The 25,364-nt window shown below is 44.3% G+C and overlaps 1 protein-coding gene and 1 long non-coding RNA gene across 3 annotated transcripts in view; both read right to left on the bottom strand.

The window, feature by feature from the left end:
* RNF152 (ring finger protein 152) overlaps positions 1–7,469 on the bottom strand; it is a 59,191-nt gene extending 51,722 nt beyond the window's left edge. For both annotated transcript variants that reach the window (XR_012644205.1, XR_012644204.1), the window contains exons 1-2: positions 7,380–7,469; positions 6,503–6,626 (exon numbers count right to left, since the gene is read on the bottom strand). The gene's annotated coding sequence lies outside the window, so the exon portion shown is untranslated. The remainder of the gene's footprint in view (positions 1–6,502; positions 6,627–7,379) is intronic.
* A 4,053-nt stretch (positions 7,470–11,522) lies between these two features.
* The window catches only part of LOC142008992 (uncharacterized), a 32,147-nt gene continuing 18,305 nt past the window's right edge, over positions 11,523–25,364 (bottom strand). Inside the window, exons 2-3 of the long non-coding RNA XR_012644300.1 lie at positions 15,398–15,480; positions 11,523–11,534 (exon numbers count right to left, since the gene is read on the bottom strand). This is a non-coding gene — a long non-coding RNA (uncharacterized LOC142008992). The remainder of the gene's footprint in view (positions 11,535–15,397; positions 15,481–25,364) is intronic.

Below are 25,364 nucleotides of genomic sequence, written 5' to 3'. Positions count from 1 at the left end.
AGGACTTTAAGAAGTCATCTAGTCCAGTCTCCTGAACTACTTATTCTTCCTTCCTCTTGCTGCAAACGGACAGTGTTTCGGAGCAGATTTGCTGTCAACATGTGGTATGCAACCACATCCTGCAACCAAGTGAGACCAAAAAACAGATATAGAGGAGAAAACAGATTGGCATGAAAACTCTCTTCTTTTGCAGGGGAAGAAGGAGGGAACCATGATATATTTCAGTCTGGCAATATCCTACCAGAAATGCTCATTTGTGCTGTACTTTATGAGCAAGACCACTGAAAAAATCCTGAATGCAATTAAAACATGGATTCAGTTATGTTCCATTCCCTCTGCAATTTTATAATCCTCTCACCCATCAGTTTTGAAAGAATATTAAATGCTGGCAGTGGCTGCTCCCAACCGCTTCTGCTAAACCAGCTTTTCCAAGCTGCACCAGCCTTCCAGCATCTAGCCATAACTACTGGCAGGAGAGGGATGCTCTGATTCAGAGTAAAGAATGGAGAGAGGACAACATCAAGCCCATCATTGGAATTAATATTCAAAGGGGAAGATCTTGATTCAGTGGAGCTGTGACAATTTACCACTTCAGAACTTGTCCAAACATGTTCAACTCAAGAAAAAGAAAAACTTAAAAAGAAAACTGTTAGCATCAGAGATGCGCTTAAGTCACCACTCAAATCTGGACCTGACCTTACAGCAAATTCAAGGTTATCATGCATGCAGCTGTGGTTCAGGCTCATCTACTATTCAGAATGTCAGTAAATTGTAAAGCTTCTGTTGGTCATTCTGCATTGCTGAAATATTGCTCTTCACATGATATCATGTGAGCATCATAAAAATGCAAGGCAAGTTGTTTTATGCAAGTTTAAACACCTATGGCATTATTGCTAGAAGTGGTTGCAGCTTGTTCTATGGGGCTTGTTACCAGGAGATATAACCCAACTGTTGTAGGTCAGTCATGGTCCTAAGCTACATGAAACTCTCCGGCCACACAAGACTCATTAAAATTCAGGGTTTTGTTTTTTTTTAGTAATAATTATTGCATTTGAAGCCAAGCTAGTCTTTTCTAATGGTGGGGAGGTTTTTTTTTTTAAGCTGGTATGGACCCTCCACATCCCCTCATGCATCGCTGCACTCAAAGAACAATGTACAAAATGTTAAGCAAAAACCAGTTATTTCAACTTGAGAAGACAGCAAAGATTTCCATTTCCCTTCCTTCTAATCTACTGTGAGGATTAGAATTGCTTTTGTTGACAACAAAAGCTTCAGCAATTAAGTCAATCAGGGATTGAAATTTAGGAAGAACACCTTATCCTGTGTTCTGAAAGAAGCAAGTGTTACTCATTTACAAAACAATGTGTGGGGCAACAAGTTGTTGACATCTGATTCAGCTGGAAACAGAGCATTCAGTCCGTGAGATATGCAGGACCTTGGTAGGCTTAATACTTTTTAGAACTCTGACCAATACCAAACAAAAGGGATTTCATCACCTTCTTTCTTCCTGTTTCGCCTCACTCTTCTATAAAGATTGTTTAACTAGGTTCTTCTGTAGAATTGGCTATGGAAGACTGAATACTGGAATGAAAGATTGGAAAATTGGGTAGAGCACAAAATATTCTTTAGACATAAGCCATTTTTACAGATCTGGTCTGAAGCAATATGAACATTTTTATCCATTGCTTGATCACAGAGGACCTCAGTAGAAATAGCCCTAAAATATGCAAATAGGCATTGAAACCTACAAGGATCCTGGCTTGGAAAAACATTAAATTCAGATCAAGATTCGAGTTCAGGTTTCATACAAAGCTAAATGGGGAACTTTCAAGGCCATCTCTTGTTGCCAGATTTTTCACATTATAGGAAAAGCTGGTGCCACTACCTCTAGTTAACTTTTCCCAATACTTCCATTTTCAGTTACATATACACTTAGTTGAAGTTCTAACTGTTCAGATTAAAATTTTCCAGCAGAATGTCTGCCTCAGGCTGGCTTTTGGTGGAAAGTTGTACCCAAAATTTCTGAGAATGTGCTAAAGGGGCAATCACTTTGTCCAAGTGAAAAATAGAAGTCCTACAATCCTTTTGTTCAAAGGTTTTCCAAATTCATCCACGAGGATTGCAGCTAATGTGCTCAGCAGAGAATCCTTAGAGGTTGGCAGATAAATTCCCCACAGATTCCTTTCACACTGGGTGTGCACCAACCCCCAGAGAAACTCAGCATGTTCCATCCCAGGGCAGCAGTAGCTGAACAGGATTTTCCCATTTACTGCATGTTACTTTGATACCAGATGTTGGAACACAGCAGGGATACTGTCTCCTGGGCTCTTAGTCCCCCTCCTGCTGCCCCATGCAGCAAGAGAGGAAAGTAGTAGTAGCAAGCCTCTTCCACTCCTACATCTTGGAGCACAGGCCACTGGTGAGAGAAAAACTCCTGTGACGAGTGGGGTGGGTGAAGATTTTACTCCTATGGTCAGACGGCATGTGTTTCCTGATGACCTGTCGTTCCCTGCACTTTCCTAAAGTTTCACTAGGCAGCATCATTGGACAGTGGTAATGTGACAAAGGGGGCAGGTGGGGCTTTGCCAGTTTGAGTTGGAACTGGGAGTTGGAAGGCAGTTGGCCTGGGCTGGGGGAGAGACAAAGCGGGGGGGAGAGGGGGCGGGTGGCAAGGCCCTGGCTCTCCTCTCTCCAAAAGGGATGGGGAGTCTTGTTTCTGGCTGCTGCATCCCTGTCAACTAATAAACCTTCTGTTCTCCCTGCTGAGTGAGAGACTCACTCCTGACTGCAGATGAGGCCCAGGGCCTCAGGACCAACCTCCCCACCCCCCTCACACACACTCCATAACAACTCCCTACCATATTGAGATGCAGAGGGTTGGAAACATGATGGATAACATAGTGAAAAGAAGCAGGTGATAAGGGGAACAGTAATCAGTAGGGAGTGGGGGAAGATGGGAAAATGCAGATATGGGTAGGAGTTGGCCATTGTTGAAGAACTGGATTGTAACAACACTTGGGAGGACAGAAGCAACTGTAACTACTATTTCCCTACATGGCCTGGAATGGAACCCAAGATTCCTGAATTTCAACCTTCATCTGATATTAGCAATAGCCATGAAACCCACTTGCCACAGGTGGGTCTCACCTCCCACCTCTAGTGACTGCTCCACCTACAGGATAGCCACCTACTACTGCCAGTCACTTCACTAACTGTCATGGAAGAAGTCTCTGCTATGGATCTAAAGGTCTAGCCCCCTGCCGAGGGCCCTAGTGGGTGGGGGGGCACCTGAAGGAATATTGTTTATGCCATGTTTTTGGGGGGTAAAAAGGAAAGGAAGGAGTTAGATATGAAAATGCATTTTAAAACTATGATAAAGAATAAGGGCGCACATTCAAGCATTTAAAGGTTAGGAAATGCAAGAAGCAAGGTTTTGTTTTTTTTTTTGCAGCCTCAATGTCTCAATGCATGCTGATTATGCCCCTAAAGACAATGCTATTGTTATCTCCGAGACCCCTGCCTTCCTTTACTTGCAGAAGTTGCAAGTCATGGAGTGAAGGTGTCAAGGAAATGCAGGAAAACAAAGGATGGTCTCCTGGAATGTCACCCTAAGAATCAGAGTCTGTTCCTTCCTTTGTCATACAGTTTTCATGTCTAACAAAAGTTCTCAAAGAAAGTCACTAAATTTTGTGTTCTTCATTTTCTGGGACTCGAGACACCTGGAGCCAGATTTGCCAAAATGCTGAATGCTCAGAGCTGCAACTGAAGTGGATTGGAGCCGTACCTCAAAACATACAAAGTGCTGTACAATGCTAGCTAATCTGAAAAGGTCAGGCTCTAAGCATCTTAAATTGGGTAACCAAAATTAGTGACTCTTAATTTTAACCATAACCCAAGCTGTAAACATAGAGGCAGTAATACCACTTATTGTCACAGGGATATTGTTATGAGTTTATTAGTGTTTTTGAAGTGCCACATGCTACTGTGATAGTCCCATAGCAAAGAAAAGTATTAATGGTGTATTGAGGCTGTGTGCAGATGGAATGGCATAAATAAGGTTTGGTGCTACACATTAAATGTGGAAGATAAAAAAAAAAATGTTACATAGCTACCCAGGCACTGAATTTTGCAGGAATCTGGAGATAGGGGAGGGGAGCTGGCAATAGGATCTTGTCACGTAACTAAAAGGTGATATCAAAATGCACAAAGGGACTAAACTAAGAGGGCCCAGAGACCTCAATTCTGGCATTCCTAACTTGCGAGTACTTGACTTTGTAACTTGAATGTTCTTGTAACGTAGGGGGTTTCAATTAATGCTAAAATTGAGTTTACAATTGAATTATATTTAATGTGTGGAATAACTAACACACGGTGCTTTCAGACTGACTGATGCACAGTGTATGGCTTTGAATGATATTTCTTTCATTGTGATACAGAAAGAGGTATTTGAATTATCCTTTTTAACTCCATTAGAAAAACAATAGCATTTCTATATAGGATAATGAGTAAGCCAAGATTGATAAAAAACAATTTTACTGAAGTCAGTAACAGCAGATTTATATTTAAAAAAAATCAGAATTCACAGGTTTGTAGCACCTGTGGGAGGAGGGTCTCAAATACTGAACAGGGGATGTAACATTACAGATTGGTAACTAAGGTGTCTTGCCCAAGGTTAAAGTGGAACCTCATAAGGAAAGGAATTCAAACGTCCAAAGGAGCAGCCCTATATTCAATCCACTGCACCATGCTACCTCTCATATTTAGACTTGTTTGAACACAAATTATCTCCTTTAACTGTAGGCCAGTGATAAAACAGATGGACTGCAGGTTTTGGCTGATTGTGAACTCAGCCAACAAGCAATTTCTAGTCCTATACCATAGAAAATCAAGTATAAGCAAACGTAATGGGTGCGTGCATATGTTACACAGGTTTTAAAAGTAAATTAAACAGGGGACCAAGGACTTCAGACAAGCCCCAGAGCTGCAACATTTGGACCAGACTACTTTAAAAAGGGAAGAGAAGCAACAGCAACAACCGAACATTTTATTTGCCGCTTATCTGCCGCTAACAAAAGACAGAATCTGATGGCACATTCATTGTATATTTTTTAAAAAGGATAAAAGTATCAATCATTGCTCAAAATATAATGTGAATAAGGTAAAAATGTTAAAAAGAACTTAACGTACTGGTTCTCAACCAAGGATATACATACCACTGGAGGGTATACAGGTCTTCCAAGGCGTACAGCAACTCATCTAAATACTTGCCTAGTTTGAAACAGGCCACGTACAAAACACCAGTGAACACAGATCCAACTAAAAATTTCATAAGGTGACTTGTTCACACTTCTCTATGTATTACAGACTGAAATGTAAGTACAATATTTTTATTCCAATTGATTTATTTTATAATTATATGGTAAAAAAATGAGGGGCAAAAGAGGGTAGTTGCCCCCAGCCTGGCATTTCAAAGGGGCCCAGAGCTCTGGCCACAGGCAGGGCTATTTTGTCACCAACAGCGCCCTGCACTCTGGGCCCCTTTGAAACACGTCAGCAGTTGTCTGTGCCTGTCAGGGAGTTGTGGAGCTGGGGTAGAGCTGCAGTCCAAGTGGCACTGATGGCTGACTGCCCTTGGCCCCACCCTTTCTGGGGCACCTTGCCCTTGGGCTCATGGCAGTTGAGTGGAAGGATGCAAATATTTTCAAATGGCCCCACTCTTACAGACAACCCCACCTCAATACTTGGGCAAATGTCAATCAGACCAGAATTATTATACTCTGTTTGAGGAGGGGCAAAACAGAACATGAACCATGTTTCTGAAAGGGAGAAGAAAAAGATTTACTGAAGAAACATGGTGCTGATGCATTTCAGCATTTTACAGTTCAATTTAGGGGATCAAAAGCCAGCTTTCTTTGTTCTCTCTCTCTCTCTCTCTCACACACACTTCTCCCCCCAGGGCAAGTTAGTGCACACAAAATCTTTCATTGTATTTTAAGTAAAACCACAATTTAATTTTTTTAACGCAAAACAGTGAATTACTTCCAAAGAAAGTCACGCCAACATGTTGAAACAAAGCACTTCCGTGACAGTCCTTGGTAACATTTGCAGATCACATTTTTTGCACGGTGCCTTCCCAAAGATGCAGTTTCTAACTCATGAGGAACAAAGCCAAATTCTGTCAGTTAATATATTTAACCCTTCATTCTTTTATTATTGGCCATTAAAATGCCCATCAAAATGTTTTAGTTCTAATAACCGTTTTGGATTGCTAGAGGTTCTCTCTGCCAACTAGCCTTACCATAACAGAAAAAAATAAGTCTCCAAAAAGTCATCTGGATTTTTTGCTAATGAACTATAAAGCTCAGCAAGCCTCACTTCTGCAAGGCTGATGCAGCCCCAGCCATCACCCAGACAGAGCTCAATACAGTCTCCGGGCATTGCACTACTCCACAGACACGGAAATTGACGGCTACCCAGCTCCAGCCTATTTCGGGGGTCTTACCTGAATCGCTCATTGCATCTGGTTGCTCCCTTTCTGCATGATGATATCAAGTGGAAAACGTTCAGTGTGTTGCAGGCAGGAGGCGACAACCAGGAAGCACAGTTGTGACAGCGCTTTGTTCTGCCTGCAGTGAATTACACGCAGCGAGGGTTAGACACAGCAGCAAATTATGAAATCAAAGCATCCTTGTAGCCTGGATCTGGAACTCTACTGCAGGGCTGCAAGCAGGGGAGCCTGTCGCCCACCTATCTGTCATACTAGAAAGCAAAAATAAACGGGGACAAATGAGCATCGATTCCCGAGCGCCCAGTTCCCCCTGCAGCCAGCAGCCCCCCCTGCCAAAAAAGGGAAACAAGCGCCCGGTGGCAGGGACATGCCTGAGCCCAGGGCTCCCGGAGCCAGTCACACAGTGGGCACATGCATGCCCGCCCCAGCACCTGGCATGTCAGGCGGCCCCTCTTCTTGGGGCGACAGCCTCGCCCCTCCGGGACGCGGGAAACTCCCAAAGCCCCAGCGCGGGGTGGTCCCCGCCGAGCCCCGGCTCCTCGCCCAGCCAGCCATCGCTTCGCCCCTGCCAGCGGAATCGGCCGAGAAAAGAGCCCTAAGCGCGGGTCTCTTCGCCTCAGGAAAGGGCTGGAGCCGAAGCCCAGCTGCGCGGGCGAACAGGCCCCCGCGGTAGGAGCACTCTGCCCTCAGGGGACCCTGCGCCCCCCGGGGGCTGCGACTAGGGCTGGCGAGAGCGCACGGAGCATCCGAGGACACCCGCCACTCGGCCGGCTCGCGGTCCCCCAGGCCCAGCCCGACCCCCCAGCGGAGCGGGCGAGAGTCCCGGCTGCGGGCACTGGCGGGGGGCTGGGTGAGAACGCCGCTAGCTGACCTGCTCCTTTCAGCCCAGGGGGCTGAGGCGGCCTGGGAAGCCGCCGGCGCCCCGAGCCAGCGCAGCACGCTGCCCGCAGCCCGAGCAGACCGCAGGCAGCCAGAGGGGAGCGAGGGGGGAGTGGCCCTTTGCTTTCTAAACACACGTGGGTTGGGCTCGCACGCCCGATCGCTGCCTCCTCCCCAGCCAGGGAGCGCCCCCCCGCCGCTTCATCGGGGCACCAGCCCTGCCCTACCCCGGCAGGAGACTCCGCCTCCAGGCCCGCCTCCTCTCCTCCGCCCGGCCCCTGCCTGCCCAGCGCGCCTCCCTCCTCTCCCCTCCCCTCCCCTCCCAGCAGTTATCCCCTGGGGCGGTAGGTGAGCGCTGAGGTGTGGCAGTTCCCCCCCCAGCAAGAAATTATAATCATCCCCATGTGATCATGCGAGCCAGTGCCACCATAAAAGCATAGCGTGCTAATGAGCAATCAGGGGCAAAGTAATCAACCTCCTAAGTACTCCTGACTTCTTTGTGCAAAGCAGGTTGCAGGCCATGGTGAAAGTACAATGTGCTTCAGCACTATTACTATCAAACAACCTCCAACCGAAAAACCTGCTGGAAAGAGTAATGCAGGTTTGCTCTGGGAGAGAGAAGACTGAGAGGGTACATGATAGCTTTGAAGCAAGTACCTAAAAGATTGTTACAAAGAGGAGGGTGAAAAGTTCCTCTCTTTAATCTCTGATGATGGGACAAGAAGCAAAGGGCTCAAATTGCAACATGGGAGGTTTAAACTGGACATTAGGAGAAACTTCCAGTGGAGGTGGTTCAGTGCTGGAATAAGTTGCTTGGGGAAGCTGTATCTGTTAGTCTATAAAGTGCCACAGGACTTCTTGTTATAAAAATATATGGAGGTACATATCTTATAGAACTGGAAGGGACCCCCAGGGGTCATGGATTCCAGTCCCCTGCCCTCTTGGCAGGACTGACCATCCTCCCTCACTTTTTCTTTTTAAATTAAACTATTTGCCCTAGGCCCCTAACTGGCCTCCTCAAGAAGTGAGCTCACCACTCTGAGGTTAGCAGACTGATGTTCAAACCACTCAGCTATCCCTCCCCCTTTGTGGTCCAGCTGATGTTGTGGAAGCTCCATCATTGGAGAGTCTTAGGAGCAGGTTAGACAAACACCTATCAGAGGTGGTCTAAACAGATGGTGCCTGGACCTGCCATGACTGCAGGGGCTGGACTAGATGACCTCTTCAAGTTCCTTCCAGTTCTGTGAGTCTATGAGTCCGGGCACCCCTTGCACAGATGAGTAGGTTGGTAAACAGAGGGGTTAAGAGAAGGGCTTGTGGCCACACAGCAACTCTGTGGCAAAATTAGAGAATGCAGAGATTCTTGCTCTGAGTTTACCTCTCTAGGCCATGCTGCTAGGCAAAGTGCAGTGGTGGAGAATAAAAAGGCAGGACAGTGAACTATTTATAGATTCTATTTGTAACTTTCTAACCTGGGAAGCAGAGTATTTTTATTTTTATTTAAATTTTTATTGTTGTCAATAGCCAGAGAAAAGATAATAGTACATCCTAAAATATATATATTTTTTGTTATTGTAACCCACTAGTGTGTTAGGTATTCCCTTCAGTGTTTGAGCTACAGAGGATAGAGTGTCTGTTAAAGCTCTCATCTGAAATCAGTCTCTCCCATTGCAGAGCTGACTGCTTTTCACTTTGGAGTTCCCTGGCCAACATAGCAGTCATGACATCAGTGTTGACACATATTAAAACAACACAAGAAACAGCAGGACCCAGCCCTGCTTACTCGGAAAACAATCTTATTTTCATCAGTGGTTGTGGACAAATATGTTTAGATGTCCTGTTATCACACATGTGGTCAGTAAGTATGAAACACTAAAGATCCAAAGCGGAGGTAATTGCATAAAGAGTCCCTCCTCTACCAGCTGAAGAAGTTCAGTATTGTGGGATATATTCATCTTCCAAAGTCTGAGTTGTTTTTAGTATAGAATGACCATATTTCCCTATCCCAAATACAGGACACCCTAGCTGTGTCTACACGTGCACGCTACTTCGAAGTAGCGGCACTAACTTCGAAATAGCGCCCGTCACGGCTACACGTGTTGGGTGCTATTTCGACGTTAACATCGACGTTGGGCGGCGAGACATCGAAGCCGCTAACCCCATGAGGGGACGGGAATAGCGCCCTACTTCGAAGTTGAACGTCGAAGTAGGGCACGTGTAGACGATCCGCGTCCCGCAACATCGAAATAGCGGGGTCCGCCATGGTGGCCATCAGCTGAGGGGTTGAGAGACGCTGTCTCTCCAGCCCCTGCGGGGCTCTATGGTCACTGTGTGCAGCAGCCCTTAGCCCAGGGCTTCTGGCTGCTGCTGCTGCAGCTGGGGATCCATGCTGCATGCACAGGGTCTGCAACCAGTTGTCGGCTCTGTGGATCTTGTGTTGTTTAGTGCAACTGTGTCTGGGAGGGGCCCTTTAAGGGAGCGGCTTGCTGTTGAGTCCACCCTGTGACCCTGTCTGCAGCTGTGCCTGGCACCCTTATTGCGATGTGTGCTACTTTGGCGTGTAGACGTTCCCTCGCAGCGCCTATTTCGATGTGGTGCTGCGCAATGTCGATGTTGAACGTCGACGTTGCCAGCCCTGGAGGACGTGTAAACATTATTCATTGAAATAGCCTATTTCGATGTCGCTACATCGAAATAAGCTACTTCGATGTAGGCTTCACGTGTAGACGTAGCTCCTAGGGCCAGGAATGGGGCTGCTTCTCTGTGGAGGACCTCCCTGGCTGCCCCAAGCCTGGGGCACAGGGAATGGGGCTGCCACCCCTCCAGGGGACCTTCCTGGCTGCTCCACACCTCAGGACACCAAGAACAGGGCTTCTGCCTTCCGGGGAACCTCCTCAGCTGCCCCATGCCTCAGGGTGCCAGGATCAGGGCAACAGCTGAGAGCTGGGAACCAGGCGGCAGTCATACCCCAACAGCAGGGCCCCTTGCTGGCTCCCTCTCCAGCAAGCAGCTCCGCCTGCACTATTGAATGGTGAAGGGGTCAGCTCAGCAGGGGGCCTGAATGGGGGCAATTAGTTCCTTTGTTATAACAAGTTGGGATGCCTTCCTGGCACCCGAAATACGGCGGTGTCCTGGCCAAAACAGGACAGATGTTCACCCTATTTTAATACAATCCTGGCAAGTTCTGGAGAATGGATCTAGAGCCAAATTAATCTGACCCTTATCCTTTCTACTTGATCTCTCCTAAACCTGTGTGCTATGGTAATTCAGCTCCTTTTATTTTTACTGTTAACCAATTCAGTGCTGTGTATTGTAGTGATGAGTGTGCTAACTGCAGTTAAACTAACAGGTTACTGTGTACTGTCTTTTAAAGGAAATGGCAAACTTGATTAGGTTTTAAAACAAAAAGCAGTCAAGTAGCACTTTAAAGACTAGCAAAATAGTTTATTAGGTGAGCTTTTGTGGGACAGACCCACTTCTTCAGACCATATCCAGACCAGAACAGACTCAATATTTAAGACACAGAGAACCAAAAACAGCAAGCAAGGAGGACAAATCAGAAAAAGACAATCAATGTGAGCAAATCAGAGAGTGGAGGGGTGGGGGGGAAGATCAAGAATTAGATTGAGTCAAGTATGCAGACGAGCCCCTATAGTGACTCAGAAAGTTCCCATCATGATTTAAACCATGTGTTAATGTTCCAAATTTGAATATAAATGTCAGTTCATCCACTTCTCTTTCTAAAACGGAGCGATAATTTCTCTTCAGTAACACACATACCTTGAGGTCATTGACAGAATGCCCCATTCCATTGAAATGTTGACTAACTGGTTTGTGTATCTGGAGTGTTTTGATGTCTGTTTTGTGCCCGTTGACCCTCTGTCTAAGGGAGTTAGAAGTCTGTCCAATATACAAAGCATCTGGGCATTGTTGGTACATGATGGCATATATGATGTTAGTAGAGGAGCATGAGAAAGTGTCCGTGATTCTGTGAGTAACCTGGTTAGGTCCAGTGATGGTATTTCCAGAGAAGATATGTGGACAAAGCTGGCAGCGGGCTTTGTTGCAGGGAAAGATTCCGGGACTGGTGTTCCTGGGGTATAGACTGTGGCTGTTAGTAAGGATCCTCATGAAGTTGGGAGGTTGTCTGTTGGAGAGAATAGGCATGTCACCCAGGGCCTTCTGGAGTGTAGCATCCTGATTAAGAATAGGTTGTAGGTCTTTAATAATTCGTTGCAGTGGTCTGAGTTGGGGGCTGTAAGTGATGACCAGTGGTGTTCTGTTCTTGGCTTTTTTGGGCTGATCTTGGAGTAGCTGGTTTCTGGGTATGCGTCTGGCCCTTGATTAGGTTTTATGAGTGTTACTAGTGAAAGGGACTGGGCAATGCATGTCAACCTTTTTGGGGTGAACTCAGGGAACAAAGGGTTGTGGCAGTCCCTGGAAAGAGTAATGGAGGGTGAGGGTGAGACCTTCTTGCTTGTAGGATGGCTCCTAGCTGTGAGCTACAGCTGTCTACCATTGTGTTGCAAGGCAGGAGTTGACTGAACCCCTTTGTAGCCTGGGGAAAACCCCAAAGCCTCACACTCAATGTTTGCTTTTGTTTGAAACAAATTATTCTCTTGCCTTAAAAGTTTTCCCAGACCACCATGCTGGAAATGGTGAGAGTGAAGATGTACACCCTTGAACAATGACAAAACTAAACATTCTCACAAAAACCATTGCAGTCTCACGCTACTTCTCACCAAGGACTTCTTTGCAGAGCAAGATCCGATACAATTTAGACGTCAAAACTTTTACTTGTAAAATACTCAAATGTGCTTTCATTAGTATAGCATGAAATTATACACATAAGTAAAACTGAGCTACAGTTCTTAGAATAAGTAAACAAAGTGCATGTGATTCAATCAGCTTTTCTTTGTTTGCTTTTGGGGTTGTTTGGGGTTTTGTTTTTAATTGTTTTTCCTACACTGAATAATTGAGCTTTCTGTGGGTGAAGTGAACAGGAGTTAAATAAGCGAAGTCACTGCTCTGAGTCCAGGATGCAGGGATAATAGCACAGTCTTCGCTAGTTCTTCCTCATCCTGGCCATTTTCATGGTTGCGTGCAGACATCCCAGTCGTATTTGTATGTTAGTAGTGCCAAAGCACTACCAGGACCAGGACCCATAAAGTTATGATAACAATGAACCGCATCTAGAAGAAGTAGCTGACCTGCACTTCTCCACATCCAGAAGGGGTATGCTATCCTACTGATCATGCTTCACCCCACATTCCAACACCAATAAAATACAGTACATAATTCCATTAACTTTGTGGGTAGGCCTGTCAACAGGAAGGGGTAATTTAAAATGGCTCAAGTCTCCCGGCCACTGCTGCCACTATAGCAGCAACAGCAGTGGCCAGAGCCCTGGACAGTGCATGCTGGGTAGCACTGAAAGGCTGACTGAGAAAGGTTAGACCCACCCCTGCCGTTCCAGCTGTGGTCCCTCTCCTTCCCAGAGCCTGGAGCTGCCCTCTTCCACCTTGCCCCGTGGACAGTGAAATCTGTCAGTTGCCCTAACTGTGACTGCTGCAAATAGTCATCTTTCTATCCTTCCTGAGATCCCCTTGGTTGCTGGAGGGCACAGTCATGCAATGAGATGGACAGTAGTCAGTCTAATTCTTGGTGAGTCTGACTCATAAGATTTTGAACATTTAGGTAGCAACCCTGTTCCTTTTATTAATGTACCTTAACCCCTCATCCCCCACTCTGCTCAGCTGAAGGACTGCCCCTCATCCATTCAGGCTGCTGGTAAGTATGTTTGTTTCTCTCTGGAGAATTTCATTAGCATGAAGGGTGGGGGATTTATTTAAATTCACTGGTTATAGTCAACTGGAAAGCTTGTTTTCTCTTAATTCTCAGGGAAAACCACATACACAATGTGACCCAAGTATTTGCATCCCGGTAATTTAAGGGTTTCTGAGGTCTGTTCATAAAGCCTTTGAGATATTTGGCTGGCTTTTACAATTAGAAAAAGAACTGTAGATAGAGTTCACATGAGGAATTTGTGCTACACCCTATTATTAAAAGACACTTCAAGGTTAGTGGGCACATAATTTTACACACCCTTGTCTTCAAGTCTTTGTAGTTATTTATATGTTAGTTCCCTCTTCTTATTTTAAAAAATTAATGGCAGCTTTAGTGTTGTAAACAATTCTACCATAACAAACCAGCGTGGACACAATGGAGGAAAATTGATAGTGAATTTCCATCCCTTTTAGCATCCTGGTTAGAAGAGAGTCCAAGCATTGAATAGGTTGGAGACTACACTGTCAGCTGACTGGCAGAGATGATTCCTGTAGGTCAGGCCAGAAACATGGTGCGATGGAGTGGGAGGAGCGCATGTGTGAGACTCAGGCTGGATGTAACAGAGAGTAAGCCGTGCTAGTCTATACACTATCAAAACAAAAAGCAGTCAAGTAGCACTTTAAAGACTAGCAAAATAGTTTATTAGGTGAGCTTTCGTGGGACAGACCCACTTCTCCAGACCATAGCCACAAGCAGAGCAGCTCCCAGAGGCTAAGGATGACCCTGGGGCTATAACCTAGGCTGGCAGGTAACACCTCTGCCCTGAACAAAGAGGAGGGAGGAGCCGAGCTGGGTTTGAATCAGAGGGGACAGTTAGAAGGTGGAGGGGAGAAGGAGCTGGAAGGCAGCCAGGCAGGCGAGGGGGAAGCTACACCCCAGAGGGGCACCCCTCGGTCTCCTCTGTCCAGGATGGGTTGGAATGACTTTCTCTGATTGCTGCACTGACTCTTCTGTGAGAAACTGGGCCTCTGTCACCTAATAAACTTCCTATTCTACCTGCTGAGTGAGCGTCACTCCTGCCTGCGGCCAGGGTGAAGTGCATGGGGACCCCAAATCCCATCATACATGGGTATTGATATCATAGTAGCAGTTAGAAGGCCCAGCTGAGATGGAGTAGCTGTTAAGTTAGGAGTTGTTGAAGAGAGTACCTGCCCTAAAGAGACTACAGCTGCAACATGGATCCTCCAAAGACTAATCAATATGCTTAATTGTAATAATCTGGCTAGTTCTGCTCGAGCTAAAGAGAATACTCAACTGCTTAAAGTTAAGCATCTGAGTAAGTCTGTTCTGTTCAACATATTTATCAATGACCGGGATGAGGGTTTGGATTGCACCCTGAGCAAGTTTGCGGATGACATTAAGCTGGGGGAGAGGTAGGTACACTGGAGGGTAGGGATAGGGTCCAGAGTGACTTAGACAATTTGGAAGACTAGGCCACAAGAAATCTGATGAGGTTCAATAAGGACTAGTGCAGAGTCCGGCACTTGGGCCGGAAGAGTCCCAAGCATTGCTACAGGCTGGGGTCCGACTGGCTTAGTAGTAGTTCTGCAGAAAAGGACCTGGGAGTTGTAGTGGATGAGAAGCTGGACATGAGTCAACAGTGTGCCATTGTAGCAAAGAAGGCTAATGGCGTATTAGGTTGCATCAAGAGGAGCGTTGCCAGTAGATCCAGAGAAGTGATTATTCCTCTTTATTTGGCTTTGGTGAGGCCGCATCTGGAGTACTGTGTCCAGTTCTGGGCCCCCAATTATAGAAAGGATGTGGACACACTGGAGAGGGTCCAGCAGAGGGCGACCAAAATAATTTGGGGGCTGGAGCATATAACCTATGAAGAAAGGTTGAGGGAATTGTATCTGTTTAGTCTGCAGAAGAGAAGACTGAGTGGGGATTTGATAACAGCCTTCAACTTACTAAAGGGAGGCTGCAAAGAGGCTGGAGAGAGGCTGTTCACAGTGGTCACAGATGGCAGAACATGGAACAATGGTCTCAAGTTGCGGTTGGGAAGGTCCAGGTTGAACATTAGGAAAAACTTTTTCACTAGGAGGGTGGTGAAGCATTGGAATGGTCTGCCTAGGGAAGTGGTGGAGTCTCCATTCCTGGAGATGTTTAAGTCTCAGCTCGACAAAGCCCTGGCTGGGCTGATCTGATGGGGTTTGGTCCTACCTTGGGTAGAAGGCTGGACTTGATGGCTTCTTACGTCTCTTCCAGCTTTATTGTTCTATGATAAGTCTTTTCAGGACTGGGTCCTAGGTAAGTGAGAAGACAAGAAATAAGGGAAAGAAAGTATAATAATTGCCATGGAAATTCTTATGCTGCTTCTATTACCACCTGTATCTGCCATGAGAATAAGAGTTGTCAGTTAATAGTACTCCTGAAAAGTTCTCAACAGTTGGCTTAAAATAAAGAAAAGGAAATAGATTTCACCTTCACTTGCTTCTGTAGTGGTGTTGGTTTTCTTGTTTGCTTTTTTTCCTTCCAGGTAATGTCTGTATTGGTAGGGAGGGTTTTTAATGGACCACTGTATTAGGGGAAAGTATACAAATTCTTAATAGAGTGAAAAATACCATGGTGTGACACAGACCACTTGACAAAAGGTCCCCTGTTCTTTGCAAAGAGCTTCACTAGAGACCAAATTCACTATTATCAAACATGTCTTACCTTATATGTTCTTTGATAGATAAATATCCTGTAGCAACAAAAAGCTTGTAACTTGTGAAGATTCATATTTATTGTGAGATACATGTGCAGATAATATTTAAGCAATAATGTAACTATATGGAAAATATGCTTTATGGACTTGATCACCAGAGGTTTCACAATAATGACCAATTCAAGGAAAATGGAGTTTTCACCCCCTCTATTCAGCTAGCCAGGTAAGGCACAGACCTGTTGTGTGCCCTTGCTGCAGTCAATGGAAAATCATCAGAGACAGCGACAAACAATCAAAACCACTTCTTTTCTACAAGAAGGGAGAGTTCACCCTGCCTGTGAATAGAAGACTGGTTTAGTACAACAGGGTGTAGGCAGGGAAAGGAATTCTCCAGCTGCATTCACAGAAGAAACCTTTAACACAGGGATGTGCTTTCATGAGGGTTCTTGAGAAACTAGCCAGCTGTGCAACAAACTGAACTGTCCAGGTAAACCTACTTTGTTAGGCAGGATAGTCAACTATTGATTCAGGTACCCCCAACTTCACCATTTATGGTTTTGTTTTGTATTGTAACCAGTTGCTTCCACCAGTCTCTCATTTCTAGTTAAATCTCTATTCCATCTTCAACAAACATTCTTTTGTTTTACTGCAAGCATTCACAAGTGCTGTGTGCTCTACCAAAGCAGTGATTTAAGGTACAACTGGTAAATTGGCACACCTTGCCTTTTGGATGAGAGGATCTGGAACCTCTATGAGTAGCCAGCATCAGCAGCTGGGTATCACAGGAAAACAATTCAAAAGGTTTCAAGGACTGTGGTGCACCTCCTGTTAACCTACAAGGCAAAGGAAAAGCTGGCATAGACCCAGATTACTTGATTGGCTGAAGTGCTGGCATTGTCAGGGAGTTAACACCCAGTTACCCAACAACAAATACCTCTTGCTCTCTGGAGGCAGACATGAATAAGGTCATGTATAGTCCTAGATACACTGAGAACCATCACACTTAGTAATGGTCTCTTAAATACATCCCTAAAGCAAATAAAGGAGATTGAGATGAAAAGCAGGAAAAGGCTTGTCCTCTGCTGCCCACCACAGTAAAGGTCTGGATTTGTGTGTTCATAGCTGCTGTGTGTTCTACTATCCAATCACATTGGTTTGACTGAGAGAATTTCCATTTTTTTTTTAATTATGAACTAATGGCAAATAATTTATTGCAAGAAATGAAATCAGACTTTCTTTACTCAAGTATAGCTCATATCTAGAGGTCGTGATCCTGCAAACTGTTACCAAGAAGAGTAATACTACCATGAATTGTTCCAACAATTTTTGGGGCCCTCTTCTATCCATAACTGGCTCCTGTCCATCACAGTGCACATATCATTGGTGACCACTGGTATGCAGCACATTCAATACTAAGTCCCCATGTCATTACTTTCATTTTCTTGGTAACAAAAGCCAAAATACTGTCATGATCACAGGACTCCAGGAGCTGGGCCACATTCTGTGAGACCAACAATAACATCATGAGAGCTGGCTGGCCTACAACATCATTATATATGCATTGATGTGCTAAAGTGCTGAATTAGGACCTACAGGTTTGAGGGACAAGCCGAAAATATGGCTGAATACTGAGATTTTCTTTCTGGAATAATTCCTCTCCTCCTAGCAGAAACCCTGCTCCTGTAATGAGCTCTGTGTGGGCAATCCCCTCATCTTGCCTGGAGCCTCATTAAGGGCCAGGGCTTAAAACTGTGATCGAAAATACAGCCTATGCAGCCAAAATTGCTTCTACTGACAGGAATGATAATATTCTGAGAGACTTCAGTAGAAACAGACTCAGGCCCCACTGGTAACATATAACTGTCACTCATACATACTGACACCTGGCGCTGAAAATTATCATGACCGTTTTGGCTCATCAGAATGTAACAAGCGCATACACAATCCCTTGTTCTTTTGCATAAAACACCTTTTTATTGCACATTTTCAAAGTATTAGACAGCGTGAGCTTTTTTACAGGTTGTTAACCTGCAAATGTGCTTGTAAAAAGGCAATGTATTTGCACTAACTCAGTTTTATAAGCTGCCTGGAAACCCCACCCCCACCCTCAAAAAACCTTTCTCAAATTTAGGAAAAGTCTTCTGTGCTAACAGCACTAAGTTGCGTAATGGAGGAAATGTTTATTACATTAGAGTTACATGCCCAAAAAGTGCATCACGTGCAGCACCCCTAACTGCTGTCGAGTTGAAAAAGGATGAAGAGCAAGCCCGTGTAGAATCTGCCTATAACCTCCTTTACCACAGGAATTCATAAGTATCCCTGCACAGAGTAAACCCTCTAAAATTAGATATTTGTACCTTGATCTAGGACAGAATTTAAGTATGTGCCTAACTTTAAGCACATGAATAGTGTCACAGAAATCAGTGAGACTGATCACTTGCTTAAAGTAAGACATGTGGGTAGGAGCTCAGCTAATCAAGACGTTACTGTGGAAACGCCCACCAAGATATTTAGAGCCATACCATTAAAAGAGACAAGTATCAGAGAGGTAGCTGTGTTAGTCTGTATCTTCAAAAACAGCTAGAAGTCCTGTGGCACCTTATAGACTAACAGATATTTTGGAGCATATGCTTTTGTGGGCTAAGACCCGCTTCCTCAGATGCATGAGTCTGACGAAGCAGGTCTTTGCCCACAAAAGCTTATGCTCCAAAATATCTGCTAGTCTATAAGGTGCCACAGACATTAAAAGAGAGTGATGTTCACTCCAGGACAGAGGTCCCATACAAGGGCTTCTGGATTATTTTAGCTCTGTGTCAAGAGCTTATGGGGGTACATAGGGCTTCCTAAGAGATGAATTCCACACAGAATGGGTTTTATGGAAAGAAAACTAGAAGGATAAAGGCAACCCAGCCCATCCAAATTGGACCATGTACTGTTAATCCAGAGCTACAGTTACTGGTGCAAATGCCAACAGAGTTTGGACAAAAAGCCCAATGGAGCTATTGAATTATCTTCCATGATTCAGCATCTTCCCCAGACCTGTGCCACCTGTGTAGTGCTAGCTATTGCTTCCAATTCTGTTGTAGCCAACAAAATAAAAAAATGTTAATTTAATTAAATTAAAAAGGAAAAATGAGTGTCCTGACAGAGCTAGAAATTTTCTCACTCTCTAATCTCTCACTTGATTATGTGTGTCACCACTTTGCAAGGTGATGTTTAGAAGACCAAGCTGATGTGAATCAAAATTGTATATTTCGTTATTTGAAGTATGTTAATATAGAATCCTAATTTTATTCTTTTATAATTAATATGTCCTGGTACACTAAATAAAACACATCTAATGAAGGATATTCACACACAGGAAAAAGCAAACCTGGATTATCCACATTGTTCTTTCCTCCAAACTAATGCTGTGTTCCTTGACGTAAATTAACTATATTGAGAGTCCATCAGTTACACCAAGGTTGTGACCACACTAGCCCCTCCAAAACTGAATGGGAAGAAGGGGGGTTTCGAACGAAAGGTCCCTGGCTACACGGGCAGCGTGCGTTTCAAAACTGGCAGTTTTGAAGCACATTTGGCTGCCATTATGCTAATGATGTGCTGCATATCCATGGCAGCACCCATTAGCATATTCCCAAGTGCCACATTACTATAGCCCCTCCAAAAGGGTTGCCACAGCCCAACTCTCATTCATCCGCATTAAATCCTCCTCCTCCTCTCTGGTAGCTGACGTTTGACTGAATTGCAAGTATAATATACAAACACGACACAAGGGAATGACACCTCAAGACAGGGAGCCATTTCACCTTGATTTACTATACAACTATTCCATTTGCTGTTAACAAGTTACATACAGGAGTACCAACATGGTGGTGTGCCATGGTAGAATGGTAAATAGATGGGCAAAACTATGTGATACTCAAGTCTCAGAGTGGTAACCCTGTTAGTCTGCAGTTAAAAAACCAACCAAATGAACAAATAAAAAAAACCAAGCAGTCCTGTAGCACCCTAAAGACTAACAATTGTATCTATTTGGTAATGACCTTTCACAGGTAAAACCCACTTCATCACCACAAAAGAAACCTCATTACCTAATAGATAAAATGGTTAGTTTTTAAGGTGATACAGGATTGCTTGGGTATTTTAATATGATACACAAGCAACTACATTAAAAGCATGCTACTGACATTGCAAAATCAGGCATTTAAAAGGTAGGAAATGCCAGAAGTAAGAGGTCTATGCAATCACAATCTGCCCTTTTTGTGCATATGGATTATGATACAGTTTTTAATCACATGGGCTGTGTCTACACGAGCCAAAAACTTCGAAATGGCCATGCAAATTAGCATTAGCATGCGGGCGGCCGCAGCACTTTGAAATCGATGCAGCTCGCCGCTGCGTGGCTCATACAGACCGGGCTCCTTTTCAAAACAACCCCGGCTACTTCGAAGTCCCCTTATTCCTATGAGCAGATGGGAATAAGGGGACTTCGAAGTAGGTGGGGTCCTTTCGAAAAGGAGCCCCGTCTGGATGAGCTGCACGGTGGCGAGCCGCATCAATTTCGAAGTGCCGCAGCCGCCCGCATGCTAATGAGGTGCTGAATATGCATTTCAGCGCTTCATTAGTAAACTTCGAAATGGCCATTTGCATGGCCATTTCGAAGTTTTTGGCTAGTGTAGACACAGCCAAGATCATATTCCATGTCTTCACAGGATGTTGGTTTCCATTCTAGGTTCTGGAAGGGAGTGATTTCTGGTGGGCATCGCCTGTTCTGTCCCAGTGTCGCACCCCCTATATTGATTCCTTCTGGCTATATCCTCTTCAACCTGTCCCTCTCAGCCTCTCATCAGAGTCCTTCCAACCCTTAACTCCTCTGGTTCCTCCTCTCCAGACCTAGTCTTCCCATCACATGGTCCTTCATTCCTGTTTCGAGTCTCCTGGCTAAGCTAATTGCAGTCCAGCTCCTCTCTTCCCCGGACTTTGTGTCTGATCTCAGTCCCCAGCCACACAATCTGCCAGCCCCTCTCCACTTCCTAATCACCATTCTGCAGTCTCTTTGTCCAGGCTGTTCCAGTGTTTTTCCCACCAAAGCTGAGAGTCCCAGTCTTCCCCCACTGGCTCCTTTATCCAATCTATTACTACCATCTTCTGCTCTACTCCACACCCCTAAAACAACTGTGTATTTCAGTCAGCATCCTTCTTCACCATGCCTGGTGGCAGCATGGGAAGCCTTACAGCACAAGTGAGAAACTCTCACTGCTCTCAACTTTTGTCTGGCACCCAAGACTCTCCTGGTGGCCAGGAGAAGCAGTCCAAGGAGATCCTCATTCAGCCTTCTCTTCCTTACACTGCAGCAAGCTCAATGGGATGGACTCCTCGGAGAATTTATTTCACAAATTCTAACAAAGCTCTACTGAAAACTTGCAAACTGAGATTTTTCAAAGGCTTCTGACTTAACCAAATACAGGCATATTTTTCCACAGGGATGGCAAGCTGCCCATTGCTGACACCAGCCCCAATCCCGCCAAAATTTCAAGTCCCTGTTCCAAAACATTGTAATGCCAGAGCAGCTCAAAGAAAAGGTTGTAAGAATCTTTTTAACATGTGCAAAACAACATATGTTTTCCCTTATTTTGTTCTCAGAAATAGTTGAGCTGTTTTAACTGAAATTAAAAACAAAACAAAACCAGTCTGAGTCAAAAGCTCAGTATGGAAAATTCAGTCTTACCAGTTAAAATACGGCAAAGTCATAAACAAATGAAAATAGATTCTTGGATTGGAAAATGTCAGGCTCCGGCTCCAGCTATAATAAAAGACAGGGTGAAAGAAAAGATTCTCCTGTTTAAATACTAGCACAAGCATATATATGTTGTTAATACAGTAGGGTGGCTCATTCAGTGAATTAATTATTCACATTACGAGTTCTGAAATGAAGAGAACATAATAAGGAAACAAGAAAATTAAGAACAACATGCTTTACAAGGAACGAGTGCTAAGCAATCAGACTTTTTATATACTCTTTTAGAGTTGTAAACTGGGAATGTATGTACAAGGCCCAAATAAGCTCCAATGGAAAACTCCCGTTGACTTCCAAGAGAGTGAGATCGTGCTTATAAAATATTTTGAGAGAGAGAGAATAAACATTATATAATACTGAGTGTGGTGTTAGAAATGTTTGACTTGACTTTTTTTATATTGTACCCTTACATACTAAAGTCCTTATCCTGCAAACTCTCACGTATATGAGTAATTTACTCACAAGCAATAGCTCAGCTGAAGTCAATGGGACTACACATGTAAATAACTTTACTCACATGTCTAAGTGTTTGCAGGACCAAAACCAACAGCTGGAAACTACAGGTCATAGACTAGGGCATGCATGGAAAAGTGAGCACATGGTGTTTTTGCTTTATGTTTTCAGCATAATAATTTCTGAGTATGTTCTTCTTTCTGGATACTTCCTGAATAGGACATGCTTCATGATTAACAATTCAGCTGCAAAAGTTCCAATAGCCCCTGATTTTAAATGTATTAATTAACCAAGGGGTGTGGTGAATTCCGTGTCTCTCTCAGGACACAAAATATGCCCATTTACTTACACAAATATGAAGTAGGGCTGTCAATTAATAGCAGTTAACTCACACGATTAGCTCAAAAATTAATCACAATTCACAGCTGTTTTAATCACACTGTTAATCAATAAATATCAATTGAAATTTAGTAAATATTTTCTCATTTTTCAATTACAACACTGAATACAAAGTGCACACTGATCAGTGCATGTTATTATTTTGATTACAACTATCTGCACTGTAAAAATGACAAAAATAATATTTTTCAGTTCACCTTATAAAATACTGTACCATAATCTCTTTATTGTGAAAGTGCAACTTACAAATGTAGATTTTTTTTTTTGGCCACATAACTGCACTCAAAAACAAAACATTGCAAAACTGAAACACTTACAAATCCACTCGAGTCCAACTTATTCTTCAGCCAATTGCTAGGAGATCAAGTTTGTTTACATTTACAGCAGAGGATGCTGCTCACTTCTAATGTGCATCACCACAAAGCGAGAACGGGCATTTATGTGGCACTTTTATAGCCGGCTCTGCAAGATATTTACTTGCCAGATATTATAAACATTCATAGGCCCCTTCATGTTTTGGCCACCACTCCAGAGAACAGGCTTCCATGCTGATGACACTCATTAGAAAAGCATGTTAATTACATTCATGACTAAGTCCTTGGGTGAGGACAATTGTATGTCTTATGCCCTGTTTTACCTGAATTCTACCATATATTTCATGTTTTAGCAGTCTCAGATGGTGACTTAGAAGAAGTTTGTTTTAAGGACCATTTCACAGCAAGTTTGATAAATAACAAAGAAAGTACCAATGTGAGATTTCTAAAAACACCTACAGCACTTGGCCCAAAGTTTAAGAATCTGAAGTGCCTTCCCGAATGTGAAAGGGACTGGATGTGGAGCACGCCTTCATTAGCATCTCTTGAAGTTGTCTCATTAGCATCACCCTTTCGAAAGGTGGGGACTAGTGTAGACATAGCCTTAGTGTTAATCTTGACTGTTATGTTAGAATATCAGTTTATGTTATTGATAAAAGAACATAAAAGTCATATTGGAAAAAATAAACCCACACGCAATCTCTTCCTCAAGGAACAGCAAAAGATTTAAGGGGAAAAAACTCAAAAACATTTAAACATGACCTAAGAGACTAAATCCCACTTTCAGAATCAAATGGGAGTTAGGTGTCTAAATCATAGTTGAAAAGAAGACTTTGGTTACTAAGTCACTTCAGTGCTTTTGAAAATTTTATTGTAAGTCGTTGTCGGGGCTGATCGGAATGACTTATAAGATAAACATGTTTTCTTGAAGTGTTCCCATGAGTTGGAGAAAGTTAACTAAAGCAAGAAGAGGAGATTAGCTCTTTGCTCTGGAAAAAGTATTAATGGCTTGATTTGCATCCCCAAATTTCTCATTGATTTCACTGAACCACAAAAGTTAAATTCTATGATATGTTCAGTGGGATATTTGGATGTGCAAATCATGGAGGGCTAGACAAGTGGGACTGACAGAATTGCTGGGCCCATAGCTGGGGGGTAGGCTGGCTCTGTACTCCCAGAAGGGGCATGGCCTCAGGCAGAAGAGTAGGGCTGGGGGCACTGCCTGAACCACACAGACTATGCCACTCTGTCCCCCAACACATCAGCCTCCCGTGCCACTTGGAGCATGCCACATGGGGCTCTAACAGAGATTTAAAGGGCCCACGGCTCTGACCACCACTGCTGCTGCAGTAGTGAGGTGAGCTGGTAGCCTGAGGCCCTTTTGAATTGTCAGGTCCTGTGGCAGTTGCACTCTTTGCCCTCCCTTACCCTGCCCCCACTGGTAGACTTGGGGCTGGGCTCTTAAGGGCTTGATCCAAATCCCATTAATGTTAATAGACCAATTCCCACTGACTAGAATGACAAGTAAAGCTGTTGAAGAAAGAATGGGAAATGTCACCGTTCTTAGGACCATGAGTTAAACTGAATCATGGTCATTTTCTCCAAACGCGGGGTGGATCTAGTAGTCAGTACACGAAAATCCCTAATAGGCAAGCCTATAAAAGGGTAGCTCTGTGGAGCTTACCCATAGGCTATAATGCAGCTGCCAAGTTTCATCCAGAAAGGCTGGATGGAAACAATCCAGGACTACACGGGGATTTGGAGAGCACTTTGTTTAATGCTGAAGTGCTCGAGAATATTCTGTAAATTTATCATCCTCAAAGACAGCAGTTGACTGTTCCTATTGGGGCGAAGGGGTTTGTGTAATGGTAGTGGTGACTTCAGTTCCTGCCAGGCAAATATAATCATCCATAGCAAAGGTTCTTAACCCATGGCCCAATCAGCACACAGCTGTGGCCCATATGACAGCCTCATGGACATACTGGCAAAGTATATATTGTGTGGAGGAGGGGCACGTAATACACTGAGGCCGTGTCTACACTAGCCAAAAACTTCGAAATGGCCATGCAAATGGCCATTTCGAAGTTTACTAATGAAGCGCTGAAATGCATATTCAGCACCTCATTAGCATGCGGACAGCTGTGGCACTTCGAAATTGATGCGGCTCGCTGCCGTGTGGCTCATCCAGACAGGGCTCCTTTTCGAAAGGACCCCAGCTACTTCGAAGTCCCCTTATTCCTATGAGCAGATGGGAATAAGGGGACTTCGAAGTAGGCGGGGTCCTTTCGAAAAGGAGCCCCATTGGGGCGAGCCGCGTCAATTTCGAAGTGCAGCGGCTGCCCTCATGCTAATGAGGCGCTGAATATGCATTTCAGCACTTCATTAGTAAACTTTGAAATGGCCATTTGCATGGCCATTTCGAAGTTTGGGGCTAGTGTAGACGTAGCCTGAGAGGTGCACATGTGGCTCATAAAGATAATTAGGCAGAGAACCACTGAGCCCAAGGAACCTGAA

The sequence above is a fragment of the Carettochelys insculpta genome, chromosome 2 (assembly GCF_033958435.1).
Source record: "Carettochelys insculpta isolate YL-2023 chromosome 2, ASM3395843v1, whole genome shotgun sequence".
NCBI classification, from domain to species: Eukaryota; Metazoa; Chordata; order Testudines; family Carettochelyidae; genus Carettochelys; species Carettochelys insculpta.
The sequence above is the reverse complement of the archived record's forward strand: the minus strand, read 5'-3'. Positions and strand labels throughout refer to the sequence as shown.